This window comes from Nansenia antarctica, assembly GCF_963989245.1.
Source record: "Nansenia antarctica genome assembly, chromosome: 11".
Taxonomy (NCBI): Eukaryota; Metazoa; Chordata; class Actinopteri; order Argentiniformes; family Microstomatidae; genus Nansenia; species Nansenia antarctica.
In genome coordinates, this window is record NC_137681.1 from 13,100,592 (window position 1) to 13,114,415 (window position 13,824).

Consider the following 13,824-nt stretch of genomic DNA (forward strand, 5'->3'; position numbering starts at 1 on the left):
AGTTTTGGTGAAATGAAAATTATAATGCTTTTTGACCTAGTAATGATCCCGTACCTGGGGCATGTGCTTAGCAACCAGTGTCTGTTGCTATATAGGGTATGCTTACGGGAAATAACCGTCTAGACTCTAGAAGGAACAGATGAAACGGCAAAAGCGGACAAAAAGAATCAGGGCTGCCAAGTCTCACGCAATCACCGTGAGACTCACGCATTTCAACCAGTTCTCACGCCGCATCTCTATTTCTCACGGCGAGAAATAACTCTTTTTTTTGTTTGTTTTACGGGACTTTTATTTTTGAAATTCCTTGAAAGAAAGCTACCGGACATGAGTTTCGTGGCATCTTTCTGCACGCGCGTTAACTTGAGTCTGCAATCGAAGCGGCAGGCGAGCGCTGATGGAAGAACCTGTGTTCACGCAAGCTGCAAGAACGTAGCAAGCAGGGTTGCCGGATTGGGCTACTTTTGGTCACACTGGACGGGTGGATTCGGCAGCTTTTAGACCGGTTGGGCTGGACATTGTCAATTCCATCTGGCAACCGTGGTAGCAAAATATTTGCATACATTACAACATCGTATCTGGTAGCCTACTGGACTGGGTTGCACCAATATGGCGTAAGTCATTACTATTACTAAACCCCTAGTTGTTACTAGTTAGTTTCAAACTAGTTGTTTACTAATTTCGGTTGCACCACGCCAATCTTTTGCCAATCTTAGCTAGTAAATACTCAGTTTTGGTAACCGTTTTTTGTTTCTCTACTGTAACATAACCAGGTACATTAATAATAATTATTATTATTAATAATTACAATTTACAATACAAATACAACAATTGGGGGTCCCTCCCAAAAAATGTGGGCGCGCTGTGCGCGCACAAAATCACCCACCAAGCCCTCATTCTGACCCAGGAAAAACCCTGGTATGTACTGTATAACATGATAGCCATCTATGAGCAATGCACTGTATATAAGATGATGACCAAGGGGCTGAGTCCTGTTGATGGGGCCAATTTTTCTTTTAGAGTCTGTAGGCTACTGTATTTGTTTATTAAGATTTCATAAATATGATATATTGTCTGAATTTTTTTCTTGTTTTATAAAATGTTATTATTTATTATTTTCATTTCTTGTGATGGTTTATTATGAACAACATGTAAAATTGCAGGAAACTAGCACAAATAATTGGGTGGGAGAGAGGGGCCGCCGCTGCCAAAACGTGCACAGTTTTGGGTCGCTCCACCGCCAAATCTCGTGCACAGTTTTGGGTCGCTCCACCACCAAATCTCACTCCAAACTTTTGGTGAAACTTGGCAGCCCTGAGAATAAAGTTGAGACTCTGGAGTTGGCGTAAACATCGGAGGTGCGTCCCAATTGTCTGAAGTGGTACCCTCTACTTATAACGCCTTCTTCTTCATCTACTCGTCTGAAATGTCTCTAAGTAAGCTTTTAGCGAATGGCTCCACTGCAAGTGCAGAGTCGGGACAAAACACAGATTCGATGACTGCCTCCTTTTCATCTCAACCGCCACTCACCAGCCAGTTTGATCGAAGCGATGAGGAATTTCACGAGGGACCTGTTCTCCCTAATATCATCGTTCAGAGGTGAACCATCTCTCTCTCCACCATGAAATGTCACAATCTCACAACTGTTCTTTTTTTCATGTGTGATGGAACCAAGGGAGTTACATTTCATGTGGGCCTCTCTTAACCTCATAGGAGCCAACGGACCCCCATCGGCATCCGAAGTGATATAAAGAGTTTACCTCGATCAATTCTCTTCATCGATATCAAATTTTTTCCACAACTTTGCATGCTATACGATGCCACCATTTTTTTCCCGAGACGGTAAACACGGCCTAAGTCACATCCAGTTTTCTCCAACTGGAGAATGTGTCATGTCCGGTTTCAACGCCGAATTTCCATACCATTGGTCGGCCAACCCAAAAAAATCCCCCCCAAAATTCCCCCCCAAAAAAGAAATCTGATACATGACAAAGGTCAAAGGTCAAAGATGGTGCCAAAATATCTCCAAATGGCCTAAACATATACAGTAGGTGTCCGCCTAAACATACCTGTACTAAAACAGGTACAAAGTTGCATTTGCTGACATTACTAGCATCGACTTTGGCACAAGTACTAATAAGACCCTGGAGTACTGATTCCTAGATGATTTGGGCTTATTCATCAGGTTTCCAAGGTGATATTCACTGTAAAAGCTGTTTTTTTTTTTAGGCGGAGACTGAATTTGAGATGTTTTATAATGTTCTAGCTCTATTTGCTCTGACACAGTAACATAGATTTTGATTCTGACACTTCTACAGCCACCCCACAGGTGTTAGCTTTCATTTGATAACAATATCATTATGAAGGCCCTTGTGAAAAAAATTAAAGCAGTAAAATCAGCTAACATCAAATCAAATGCTTTTCTTGAAGGGCATGTTCTCAGAGGGACTTATGAACGGACGTGGTTTGTACACATGGGCAGATGGAGTGAAATATGAGGTATCTTGTTCACCACCACATTCAAAAGGTACATTGTTTTTTCAAGCATACCTACTACATATCTCATATGTGAGATATGAGATCTGTGAATACTTCATTGTTTGACAGGGGGAGTTTGCATCTAATGTGCCCATGGGGCACGGGACATACACCTGGCTAGATGGCAGCTGCTATGAGGGTGAAGTGTGTAATGGCATCCGCCATGGTTTGGGAACCTTCAGGTGTGCCAATGCCTCTGTTGTATACAGAGGTCAATGGCATCATGGCAAAAGGAATTGAAAGGTATGATTCACTGGCATTGATAACTCAATGAATTATTAACTGACCATTTTTAAATTAATTTAATTTAATATTTATTAGAAAAACGAACAAACAATAAAAGTAGGTCCAAAATATACAAAAAAAATAGGTCCAAAATATACAATAAAAATCTCTAAAAAGACAAATCAACTGATTTTTTTTTTTGTGAAAAAATAAGAAATTCATACAGTAACTCTTTATATCAAGGTATACTTCTTGGGGTTTGTACAGCATTCATCATTAACATACAGACAATTTACAATTGGTTTATAGATAGTTTATGAATCAGTTAATCAGCTGGAGATCAGCACGGAACCGCAGAATGGTTCGTGTGAGGGAGCCGTGGTCATTCTGGACGCCGGGGCTCAGTACGGCAAGGTGATTGACAGACGAATCAGAGAGCTCTTCGTTCGTTCAGAGATCCTCCCGCTAGAGACAGATAAATAGTATAGTAGTATAGTATAGCTGAGTCCTGTCTCAGGAGGAAGCAAAACCGTGCAATTACCTAAAGCCACCTCGTCAGACAGATCCAGCGCACACACACAGACAGACAGACACACAGACACACAGACAGACAGACCGACAGACACACACACAGACAGACACACAGACAGTCTCAGAAATGCACTTGTTGGCTAGCTTGTTGCATAACGACCACATAATCCATGATGTTACTACAGAAAACATCCGACAACATATGAATGCATGAATGAATGAATGATTATATTATATATTATAATATATATATAAAAGGGATTATCATTTCTGTCTCGTTTGCGTCCATTGCAAGTAGTGTTGTTCCGATACCGATACTAGTATCGGCATGGCCACCGATACGCACAAAAATGCTGGTATCGGTATCGGCGAGTACTTTACCAAAACGTAAGTTTAAAAAAATAAATAAAAATTTACTTAGTTTTACAAAGTTTTACAAAGGTTTTGAGCAGTGCCAGACTAAGTGTTAGCAATAATTTTACATCGAGGTGAGTATGCGGCTCAAAAAACATGTTTTTTTGTTTTGTTTTTTCAAACGCCGTGGTATCGGATCGGTACTCGGTATCGGCAAGTACTGCACGGTCAGGTATCGGGATCGGGATCAAAAAATGGTATCGGAACAACACTAATTGCAAGTCCCGGCTGTCTGTTTACGCTTTCGATGTACGCATGCGGGTCGCATGCTGGTCGTTACAAATGTTACCAGTGTAGCACAGGTATCAGATGTGGGTAGTTTGAAAAAGTAGGTGCAAGCAGGTGTTCCCAAAAATCGTTTAAAGGCAGTAAATCGGAACGACCTGCGGTGTAAATGCAGCCATGAACACACATACAGGTTAACCCATGGACACACATACAGGTTAACCCATGGACACACATACAGGTTAACCCATGGAAAATCCCATCATGCAAAGCGGTGCAGAGGAGGTGGTTAACGGATCCTTACCGGCTCCACCAGGGAGGCTTGTGGGCGGCTGGCTGGCGGCTCTGGTCTCCTGCAAGACATCACATGGAGAGAGATACTCACTGTTAGTACCAGAGAGCTTTTCCTTAGTTAACATATATTTATATTTTTGGAATTTCGTGACGTTAGAATTATAAGGTTCTATCTCCGTTTTTGTCAAAATTGAGTTTTTTACATAATCTGATCCATTAGGTGTTTATTAATGCCTGTGTGGTGTTATTCTTAAAATGTTGACATTTTTTAGTTAGTAATTCATAAAATACAAAGGTTCTATCTCACAAAACATAATGGAATGTAAAAACTTTGACGCTCGCTGAATATCTCTGAACTACCCGAAACGGAGATAGAACCTTATCATTCTAAACTCACGGTTTAGCAGACGCCCTTTATCCAAAGCAACCTTACAACAAATATATTAATATTATTTTGTATAGTTAGCGAGATAGCGGGCTGCTAAAAGCGAACGTCTCTACAAGCTAACATTACACTCATTCAACTTCTTAAGGCCCGCCCCACTACTCTGCCTCCGATTGGCTAGAAGTCGTTGGTTGGCTTGAGCAATGTGATACCATTGGTAGGCGGAACTGTCTCTTTGCTGAAGATGACTCTTTAAATTACGATGTAAAATAGCATGTGATTTTTTATTTATTTTTTGCTCAAAATTCCCCCGCGCCGGAAATCCGGCACCGTGCCGGAGAACTTTAAGCCCTGCTCTTCTGAGAAAACACAAACGCGCGCACACACACACACACACACACACACACACACACACACACACACGCCACCTTGAAACAAGACTCACCCTGTCCTGAGAAATGCTCAGAGCTTCTAAGGTCTCCTCAAAGTGCCAATCATGCTGGAGCAGCAACTCCCTCAGGTTCTGTAGCAGGAACACACACTGAACAACACCACAACAACAACAACAACAACAACCACAACCACAACCACAGATAGAATTTTACCTTGTATTTGTACAGTTATACTACAGTATGTCAGCGCCCCCCGCCCCCCACAGCCTTCTGTCACGTCTTAAACCCTCCACCTGTGCCCTTGGTATCCTGCCAACAAGCTTATTAAAAAGCATTTTTAGCTGCGTGTCAAGCAAACTAATATATATATCCCTGAAATCCTGAAAACTGCAGTTACCAAGCCTTTACTAAAACAGAACGGCCCAGACCCATTTGTACTAAACAACTACATATCATATAAACAGACCCATATCAAACCTTTCCTCTACAGGAAAAATAACTGAAATAATTGCCCACGATCAACGTAGCAATTATTTGACCCAAAATTATGATTCATTCTACATAGCACTGAAAAGGTTTTGGTACTATTAGACCTTAGCGCTGCCTTTAACACTGTCGACCAAGACATTCTAATAGATAGAATAAAAACCTGGGTAGGACTTTCGGTCACTGCCTTAAACTGCTTTAGATCCAACCTACGGGACAGAAGCTACCATGTCTCCATTGACATGTGGGGTTCCCCAAGGATCAATCCTTGGCCCCCTTCTATTCAATCTCTACATGTTTCCATTGGAACACTTCATACAACTATGCGGACGACACTCAAATCTATATAGCCCTCTCACAAAAAGACTATAGTCCCATCGACAATCTCTGTAATTGCATTGAGCAAATAAACGCCTGGATGACACAAAACTTCCTCCAGCTAAACAAGGACAAAACAGAGATTGTATTCGGGGCAGCTGACAAAAGATCGAAAGTCAGTGCAAAATTTGAAATCACAAAATGGTCTTGGACCAAAATACATATCAGATCTCCTCCCACCCTATATTCCCGCAAGGTCCCTAAGGTCAGCTGAGACTAATCAGCTAATAATTCCAAGAGTGAAAACAAAACACGGTGCAGCAGCTTTCAGTCACGCTGCTGCATGCTCCTGGAACAAACTCCCTGAAGAAGTCAAACATCATTTCTATTATCTTATTAAATGTTTCTCTATATAATAATAATAATAATTCATTACATTTACGTGTATATAGCGCTTTTCCGAGGCTCAAAAACGCTGACAATATGGGAGAAACGGAAAACACAGAAACAACAAGCAACAGATAACATGGGCACGTGGGGGGGGGGGGGGGGGGCGGTAGGGACAGGGGAGATGGTTAGGGGTAGGGGAGGCTGTATGCATGTCAGGGGGGTGACTGGGTTAGGGGAGATGGGTAGGGGTAGGGGTAGGGGAGGTTGTATGCGTGTCCAGGGGGGGGGGGGGGGGTTGGCCGGGATGGGGGAGATGGCTAGGGGTAGGGGAGGCTGTAGGCATGGGAGAACAGGTAGGTTTTGAGGTGGGATTTAAAAGTGAGGAGTGAGGGTGAGTCTCTGAGTAAGACCTGGGAACACCATCACTAGTGTGTCCTTGAGTAAGACCTGGGAACACCACCACTAGTGTGTCCTTGAGTAAGACCTGGGAACACCACCACTAGTGTGTCCTTGAGTAAGACCTGGGAACACCGCCACTAGTGTGTCCTTGAGTAAGACCTGGGAACACCACCACTAGTGTGTCCTTGAGTAAGACCTGGGAACACCACCACTAGTGTGTCCTTGAGTAAGACCTGGGAACACCACTACTAGTGTGTCCTTGAGTAAGACCTGGGAACACCGCCACTAGTGTGTCCTTGAGTAAGACCTGGGAACACCGCCACTAGTGTGTCCTTGAGTAAGACCTGGGAACACCACCACTAGTGTGTCCTTGAGTAAGACCTGGGAACACCACCACTAGTGTGTCCTTGAGTAAGACCTGGGAACACCGCCACTAGTGTGTCCTTGAGTAAGACCTGGGAACACCGCCACTAGTGTGTCCTTGAGTAAAACCTGGGAACACCACCACTAGTGTGCTCTTGAGTAAGGCACTCAGCAGCTAAATGACTCCAGGGAGAACGTCCCTGCAATCAGTAACTGTGAGTCACTGTGGATGGAAGCGTCTGCTAAACGGTTAGAATGTAAATGTAGGGGGTGAGGTGGTGGTGTGTGTGTGTGTGTGGGGGGGGGGGTGGTGGATGACATCCTAGCCACAGTGGGAGGGGCTAAGCAACAGAGGCGTCCTACATTTTTGATCAGGCCAGGGAACCTCTTCAGCAGCCTCTTCACCATGTCCTCCTGACTCCTCCAGCTGGGCGCCTCGTCCTCCGAGTCATCTGTCTGGGGGGGGGGGGGGGCAGAGAACACACTGATAGAGACAGAGGACAGACTCATCCCTCTGATAGAGAACAGACTCATCCCTCTGATAGAGAACAGACTCATCCCTCTGATAGAGAACAGACTCATAAACAGTCTCTATGGGGGGGGGGGGGGGGACACTACACACACAGTCTCTATGGGGGGGGGGGGGGGGACACTACACACACAGTCTCTATGGGGGGGGGGGGGGGGGACACTACACACACAGTCTCTATGGGGGGGGGGGGGGGGGGGGACACTACACACACATCCCTCTGATAGAGAGAAGAGAAGAAGAGAGAAGAGAGAAGAGAGGAGAGAGAAGAGAGAAAGACAGGAGAACTCACCACAGGAGAACAGGAGAACTCTTGGTGGAGGGCAGGCTTCTTGCTGGCCCTCCTCTCCTGGGTGCTGTCGTCGTCCTCCTCCAGGCTCCTCTTACAGGCTTAAGCAGAGTACAGGTTTAATCTCCCGGCCACACATATCAATGTCTAAGAGCTGCTGAACCTTCAGTTCCGGCAGGGAGCGCCCCACAAGGGAGCCCTGCACACGCACACACTTTACAACAACACACCAACACACATTTACAACAACACACACCAACACACATTTACAACAACACACACCAACACACATTTACAACAACACACACCAACACACATTTACAACAACACACACCAACACACTTTTACAACAACACACACCAACACACATTTAAAACAACACACACCAACACACTTTACAACAACACACACCAACACACATTTACAACAACACACACCAACACACATTTACAACAACACACAACAACACACTTTACAACAACACACACCAACACACTTTACAACAACACACACCAACACACATTTACAACAACACACACCAACACACATTTACAACAACACACACCAACACACATTTACACCGCAAGTGACACAATTCTGATTTTTTTGCTCACGTTTTTGCGTGAGTGTGTATGTGGCACAGATGGGATATGTAACATGTAGGTGTAAGCAGTAGAAAAGCAGATTGAATCTGATATTCTCAGATCCCATTCAGGCCTCATTCTCATACTGGCCTTAATCACATACGAATCTGATATGTGTCATCTAGACTGCGGTCTAAGCACATAATATATAAAGCTCAATTCTGATTTGCACGTCATTGAAAATACGACAGTCTTCGCATTTTGATGAGTTTCACTCACTTCAACAGTGAAGTGATCATTCTTCTCCATCTTAAAATGTGCACAATATTTTGCAGACCTCTAAACATACTACGGAAAGCAATGGCTTTATATTATAATATATATATAAAAGGGATTATCATTTCTGTCTCGTTTGTGTCCATTGCAAGTCCCGGCTGTCTGTTTACGCTTTCGATGTACGCATGCGGGTCGCATGCTGGTCGTTACAAATGTTACCAGTGTAGCACAGGTATCAGATGTGGGTAGTTTGAAAAAGTAGGTGTAAGCAGGTGTTCCAAAAAATCGTTTAAAGGCAGTAAATCGGAACGACCTGCGGTGTAAATGCAGCCATGAACACACATACAGGTTAACCCAAGGACACACATACAGGTTAACCCATGGACACACATACAGGTTAACCCATGGACACACATACAGGTTAACCCATGGACACACATACAGGTTAACCCATGGAAAATCCCATCATGCAAAGCGGTGCAGAGGAGGTGGTTAACGGATCCTTACCGGCTCCACCAGGGAGGCTTGTGGGCGGCTGGCTGGCGGCTCTGGTCTCCTGCAAGACATCACATGGAGAGAGATACTCACTGTTAGTACCAGAGAGCTTTTCCTTAGTTAACATATATTTATATTTTTGGAATTTCGTGACGTTAGAATTATAAGGTTCTATCTCCATTTTTGTCAAAATTGAGTTTTTTTACATAATCTGATCCATTAGGTGTTTATTAATGCCTGTGTGGTGTTATTCTTAAAATGTTGACATTTTTTAGTTAGTAATTCATAAAATACAAAGGTTCTATCTCACAAAACATAATGGAATGTAAAAACTTTGACGCTCGCTGAATATCTCTGAACTACCCGAAACGGAGATAGAACCTTATCATTCTAAACTCACGGTTTAGCAGACGCCCTTTATCCAAAGCAACCTTACAACAACAGTGTTTCCTCTATATGCATTTATTGGTGGCGGGCCGCCACGAATGAATTTCCTCCGCCACTAATTGATTCAGTCCACAAAAAAAAAAAAAAAAAAACCACCTCTGAACATTTTAGCTGATTAAAATATATCTGATCCTAGATCAGCACTATAATGGATGTTGACTAAAAGTGCACCTAAATCCACGCCCATCTCTCTCTAACCGCTGATCCAAAATCAGATTAATGACATTAAACATTCAGTTGACGACGTGACACAAGGGCTACTCCTGATTGGTCTAAATGTGAACCGGCATGAGAACCGTGCAGACTCAACCATCCCTGCTTTTCCCCGATTTTCGGATGTCTGAAAACGACAGAAAACGCCCGATTATCAGATGAATCTTAACATTTTCCTATTACAAAATTCTGTGGTGTGAGGTGTGTTAAGAGTCAATTCTCTTCAATTGTGCAATCAACTCTCCCGACAACCTGCTCGGAAAATGGGCGTGGCCGGCAATCGTAAATGTGAAATGTGTTCAATAATTACGAGCAGAAATCATAGGGTTGCCAGATTGTTTGGTGGAATTAGCGGTTTTAGACTGTGGTTAGGGTGGAAAATGTCATTTCCATCTGGCAACCCTGCCCGCGAGTCCAACTATAACGTAGCCAATCAAGAAGCGAGCTGACTTCTTCTTTTCGTTCTTCTGCACTTTATTTGCCCTGTCGCACATGGTTGTCTCGTACAGGTCAGTCAGGGTACTACGTTAGATAATAATAATAATAATAATAATAACTTTATTTGTATAGCGCTTTTCCTGCAAACGTTGCGGCTCAAAGTGCTTTAATCATTACATAATCTTAATTTAATTATTTTGTAATTTAGTTTAGTTTATTTATTTAGCACACAAGAGATTGTGCAAGGAGGGAACGAAGCCCAGAAGGCTTGTACATAGTTCCACTCCCGTCAATATTTATGTTTCAAATAAATCAAGGAACACTTGATGCATGTCAATAAGAGAAAATAAACCACAAACAAAATCATATCCATAAAGGCAATATTAAAAGGATGGGTTCACGCGAGATTTCTGGCTTGGGGAACGAGACTCTAGAGTCTGTCGTAACGAAAATCTTTATGTCTGTGGGGTGCTGAAATGGGGAAATTGGCGCACACCACACACAACACGATCAAGGCTGTTCAATCCAAGATTCTGTTTCTTCATGTGTGGGGTCTGTCTCAGATAAGATTTCGGTTAAGATTTTGAAAATCCTTGTGTGTACCCCGCTTTACCTGCCGAAATGCTCGGGCGCCTGTGTTTTCTCCTCGCAAATAACGGGCTAAAAGTCACCGGTAGCAGTGGTGTGCAGTCAGGTGAGGCAGGGTAGGCAGTGCCTCACCCAGGCATTTAAGAAAGAATCAGTCTTTTTAAAATATTGTTTCATCTCAAAAATATATATTTTTTAATTTATTTGACTCATTCTTAACTTTAATGTGTTAAAATGTTGTTAAAATAAAAATAAATGATGTAAAATGTGTTGTTTTAAAAATATAATGCATGCCCTGGCACCAGGAGAGTTTGCTCCCAAAGCTAGCTGATTGCTGGCGAGAGGCTGAGGCAGAGCCTCTATGTGCTATGCGAAGTGATAGACCAACGGTTTCGTAGGTTTGCGCATGCGTAGTCTGTTCTCACATTGTCTTCATTGATGGACGTTGAGGCACCGTGCAGGCTGCCTCTGACAGCATGATTGACAGTTTGCGTTTGGCTTGCCGTAGCGGCATTCCTCTGCTGTTCGCGCCGCGGTTCTACATTTCCCCAGCTAACTTGCCATCGGCATCATGGATATCCAACAGTTAAAAAGATTTTCAACCTTCAGTTTTGAGCAAAAACTAAATGTGATTGAAAATGGGAGGGCAACACCTGACCTATCTCAATTAACCCAAAGGAAGGGACAGAAGATTGTACGAACATTTCAAACGGAATGGTACAAAAAAAAGGACATTTTAAATTTTTACACTTTTACATTTGATGGCAGAAAAGGATGAGAAATTAGCCGCACATTTGCTTACGCATGTTATGCTTAAGATAATGTAGGCTATTGCGTGCCGGTTCAAATGATGTAAATCCTGTGTTGTTGATGCAGGTGAATTTATATTGTCATTGAGCTGTTTTGCGTGCTGCTGTAAATCCTGTTGCGATGCAGGTGAATGTCGGCAATGCCATACAGGCTGTTGCGCTACGCTATGTGTAGATAACAATACATTTGACATTTTTGACCAGCTATTTGATAGTATAGTATATATGGGCTATGTGATTGACTTTATAGTATAGTATATTAGCCTACATTACATTACAGTAATTTAGCCGACGCTTTTATTCAAAGCGACTTACAATAATTGCATTTAACGTAGGAGTGTACTGCATTTTTTTTTCTTCTTCAGATTTTATCCCTTTTTCACCCAATTTGGTATCCAATAGAACCCAACTTAGCATCCAATTATCCCCTGCCTATTGCGTAGGATCCGCCGCACGACCCCGTGGCCGGCAGCCCCAGAGGAGATCGCCAGGCAGACTAGCTGACTAGCTCCTCGAGCCCAGCACCGTTATTCCGGCACCCCGGGGGCGCTGTTGCGCGACGGATCCTTGTCCGGAAATAGTCCTATACCGCCCTCTGGAGCGGCCGCTCAATATGCCGCTCCCTGTGTGCCTCGGCCATATCCGGATCTGGCGAGACCGGGATTCGATCCCAGTCCCCGGTGGGCAGCTTGCACTAGTGGCTAGTGCTTAGACCGCTACGCCACCGCGGGGCGAGTGTACTGCTTTTTTAAGGCAAAATGAAGAATAGCAAGCTAAAAATACAGTATAGCAATATAGCAATAGCAATAGCATAGAGAAGAATAGCAAACTAACAATACAATAGGTGCTTAAGAGGGAGGATCCTGGTAGTAGGCCTACTTCTTGAAGAAGTGAGTTTTGCGGCAAAAGATATAAGGGCTATTGATTGCCTTTATAGTATGCGCTATGCCATTTGAAGTCTGGCTGCTGCGTTAATCGCATGTTGTTGTTTTTTAATAGCTCACTGCCTACCCAGCCAATGACCTCACTGCACGTTACTGACCGGTAGTACCATCTAAAAGATACAAAAAGCTGATCTAGCTAGCTAGGTGCACAAATAAGATATCACGTTAAATAACTTCGAAAAATTGTCCCAAAAAATGTCCCAGACACTTCAAACATTGCTGAAGCTAGCAGTGGCTATGAGCGATGCGAGGACGATGGCTAATTTGATATTTTTTATAGACATGATAGCCATCACATCTAGTTGAAAAACTGTCGCAAGTTGAAGAACTCGTGCAAGTTGGAAATACTCGGAAACTTTCGCCAAGTTGGACATACTTTTCCTGTTGTGTTTGAGACGGAGCCAAGACTGCTCGTTTGGAAGGACATTGGATCCGTGAGTAACGTAATGTTAGAGATAAGACGATGTTTTCATAAATGTTAAATGATAGAGTTGGATGTTCTGTATAAATTCTGTATCACTGTGTGAGCTTTTGTGCACCCTATGCACTAGGCTGTGTATTTTCTGCTCATCTTTCCACTCCTAAATCGGGGCTCCGCTTCCTGTTGTTGTGTTATCCAGGAGCCCAGCGGTGGAACTATTTATATTTGAGCTGAACAGTTCCATGGGAATGTTTATGTTTAAAATGTACATTTCCATGAGAATGTTTGTGTTGGGCAGAGCAGTCCATGGAACTATTTATGTTAAGGTACATTTCCATGGGAATGTTTATATTTGGGCTGGGTATTCCATGGGAATGTTTATATTAAGCTGTAAGGTTCCATGAGAATGTTTATGTTAAGATGCTTTCCCATGAAACTGCTTATAATTAACGCGGTGCTTTGCCTGCCCCTTTTTCCATTCTGTTAGAATAAAAGCTGACCAAGGGAGTGAAACTTCAGATCGATTTTGACTGACCCTTAAACACGGTCTCTCTGAATCACTCTCCTTGCGCAAGAAAACTGAGCTCTTTCGACTCCGCGTCTCTTTGTGTCTGAAAGTCTACTACGGTCTGTTGAACTAGCGCTGGGTTAGCGCCACCTGCCTTACAAACAGGCGGAGTCAGAATATAGCATTTAACAATAACGAACACGTAAACCTTCAGAGCTGATGGATGGAAACCGGTATCACAAGTTTATATTCTGTATATTCTTTTTTTTTTTCCCTCTAGTTTTGGTTGACATTAGGTCGTTGTTTTGAGCGCGCGTTTCATGCGC